This window comes from Schistocerca americana, unplaced genomic scaffold (genome assembly GCF_021461395.2).
Source record: "Schistocerca americana isolate TAMUIC-IGC-003095 unplaced genomic scaffold, iqSchAmer2.1 HiC_scaffold_1580, whole genome shotgun sequence".
In the NCBI taxonomy this organism is placed as follows: domain Eukaryota; kingdom Metazoa; phylum Arthropoda; class Insecta; order Orthoptera; family Acrididae; genus Schistocerca; species Schistocerca americana.
In genome coordinates, this window is record NW_025725667.1 from 10,001 (window position 1) to 12,500 (window position 2,500).

The 2,500-nt window shown below is 58.9% G+C and overlaps 1 pseudogene; it reads left to right on the forward strand.

Moving 5' to 3' along the window:
• Nucleotides 1–2,500, forward strand: part of LOC124570094 — a 7,751-nt pseudogene that overhangs the window by 1,795 nt on the left and 3,456 nt on the right.

A 2,500-nucleotide genomic window follows, 5' to 3' on the forward strand; every position in this document is an offset into this window, starting at 1 on the left:
CGGTGCAGATCTTGGTGGTAGTAGCAAATACTCCAGCGAGGCCCTGGAGGGCTGACGCGGAGAAGGGTTTCGTGTGAACAGCCGTTGCACACGAGTCAGTCGATCCTAAGCCCTAGGAGAAATCCGATGTTGATGGGGGCCGTCATAGCATGATGCACTTTGTGCTGGCCCCCGTTGGGCGAAAGGGAATCCGGTTCCTATTCCGGAACCCGGCAGCGGAACCGATACAAGTCGGGCCCCTCTTTTAGAGATGCTCGTCGGGGTAACCCAAAAGGACCCGGAGACGCCGTCGGGAGATCGGGGAAGAGTTTTCTTTTCTGCATGAGCGTTCGAGTTCCCTGGAATCCTCTAGCAGGGAGATAGGGTTTGGAACGCGAAGAGCACCGCAGTTGCGGCGGTGTCCCGATCTTCCCCTCGGACCTTGAAAATCCGGGAGAGGGCCACGTGGAGGTGTCGCGCCGGTTCGTACCCATATCCGCAGCAGGTCTCCAAGGTGAAGAGCCTCTAGTCGATAGAATAATGTAGGTAAGGGAAGTCGGCAAATTGGATCCGTAACTTCGGGATAAGGATTGGCTCTGAGGATCGGGGCGTGTCGGGCTTGGTCGGGAAGTGGGTCAGCGCTAACGTGCCGGGCCTGGGCGAGGTGAGTGCCGTAGGGGTGCCGGTAAGTGCGGGCGTTTAGCGCGGGCGTGGTCTGCTCTCGCCGTTGGTTGGCCTCGTGCTGGCCGGCGGTGCAGGATGCGCGCGCCTGCGCGGCGTTCGCGCCCCGGTGCTTCAACCTGCGTGCAGGATCCGAGCTCGGTCCCGTGCCTTGGCCTCCCACGGATCTTCCTTGCTGCGAGGCCGCGTCCGCCTTAGCGTGCTCCTCCGGGGGCGCGCGGGTGCGCGGATTCTCTTCGGCCGCCATTCAACGATCAACTCAGAACTGGCACGGACTGGGGGAATCCGACTGTCTAATTAAAACAAAGCATTGCGATGGCCCTAGCGGGTGTTGACGCAATGTGATTTCTGCCCAGTGCTCTGAATGTCAACGTGAAGAAATTCAAGCAAGCGCGGGTAAACGGCGGGAGTAACTATGACTCCCAAAGCCCACCTGATGCGTAATATATGGACCCTCTCGATTCACCCCTCAGCATCCTTGTGATGTCGGGTGGATGATGGTTCAATTAGCCTCTCGGTGGGAAATCCTAGCTCTGGCCTTCAAGTGGCGGGAGTCGTGAGGGTGCTGCGAAAGGTTTCGCGTAGGTACCTTTCCAGTATCCCGACCGACAGAGCAGGGTGCTTTTCGGGCTTGGGGGCTACCTCCCCCCCTGCCTTTGTTACAGCTGGTGCAACTAATAGAAGCAAACGTGGTACCAGGCCTCCCGCTGGAGCGCCTGTGCCAGCTGATGAGCCAGCCAACCAGCCAACCGGTGCGGGTCGAGCGCTGCTCCCCGCCATCTGCCCTGATTGTATGCGGTCCTTCTCCACCAAGACCGGACTTGGTGTCCATCGGCGTCGCGCCCATCCGACTGCTGTTAATGCTGAGATCAAGACCGAGAGGAAGAAGGCCAGGTGGTCCCAAGAAGAGCTCCTGCGTTTGGCCCATGCAGAAGCGACTCTTGCCACCCAGGGTTGCAGATTTTTAAACCAGGAACTTGCAAAGGCCTTCCCCGAGCGTACGCTGGAATCAATTAAATGTCAGCGTAGAGCGCAGCCCTACAAAGACATGGTGGCGAAGTTTGTCACCGAGCTCGCTGGCAAGGATCGCGGCCTTCAGGGTCCTCCTCCTAGCGAGCCTGCAGTCAGTCATTCTTTGCCACAGTCTCCACCTCGAGGGGAAGATGTTGACTTAGCCATCTGGTCATTTCTAGTAGAACTCCCCCAATCAGACCGCCGATTCCGCTCGCTTGATGATCTCGTGGCTCTGGGTCCCACCACTAGCCGTGAAGCAATCCAGGCTATGTTGCTGTCTGTTCTTGATGAAGTAGGCAGCAGGGAGCCAGCCGTCCACCAAGCTGCGAGTGTGCGGACCCAACAGCCCCCAGAGCGGAAGCGTGCACGCAGGAGATGGGAGTATGCGGTGGTCCAGCGTGCTTTCAAGAAGAACGGAGCACGCTGTATCAACGGACTTCTCGATGGCACACTCTTGCATCAGCCACCATCCATCCCAGGGCTGATTGAGTTTTGGACAGACCTCTTCTCTCCACCACGTGTCAGGTCTCGACCTCCGCGTGGGGAGGGTCTGTCCGATGAGCTGCTGCCATTCTCGAAGAGGGTGCCCTTCCGTGACCTCTGGGCTCCCATTTCTGCAGAAGAAGCCACCGCTGCTCTCCCACCTCGCAATTCTGCTGCAGGTCCTGACGGCCTCACGCCGACACAACTGCGTCGCCTTCCCCGGGAGGTTCTCCTCAAGATCCTTAATTTCCTCCTCCTTTCCCGTTCCCTTCCTTCCCGACTCCTTCAGGCCAGAACAACCCTGCTGCCCAAGAAGACCGCCGCAGCATCCCCTGCTGACTTT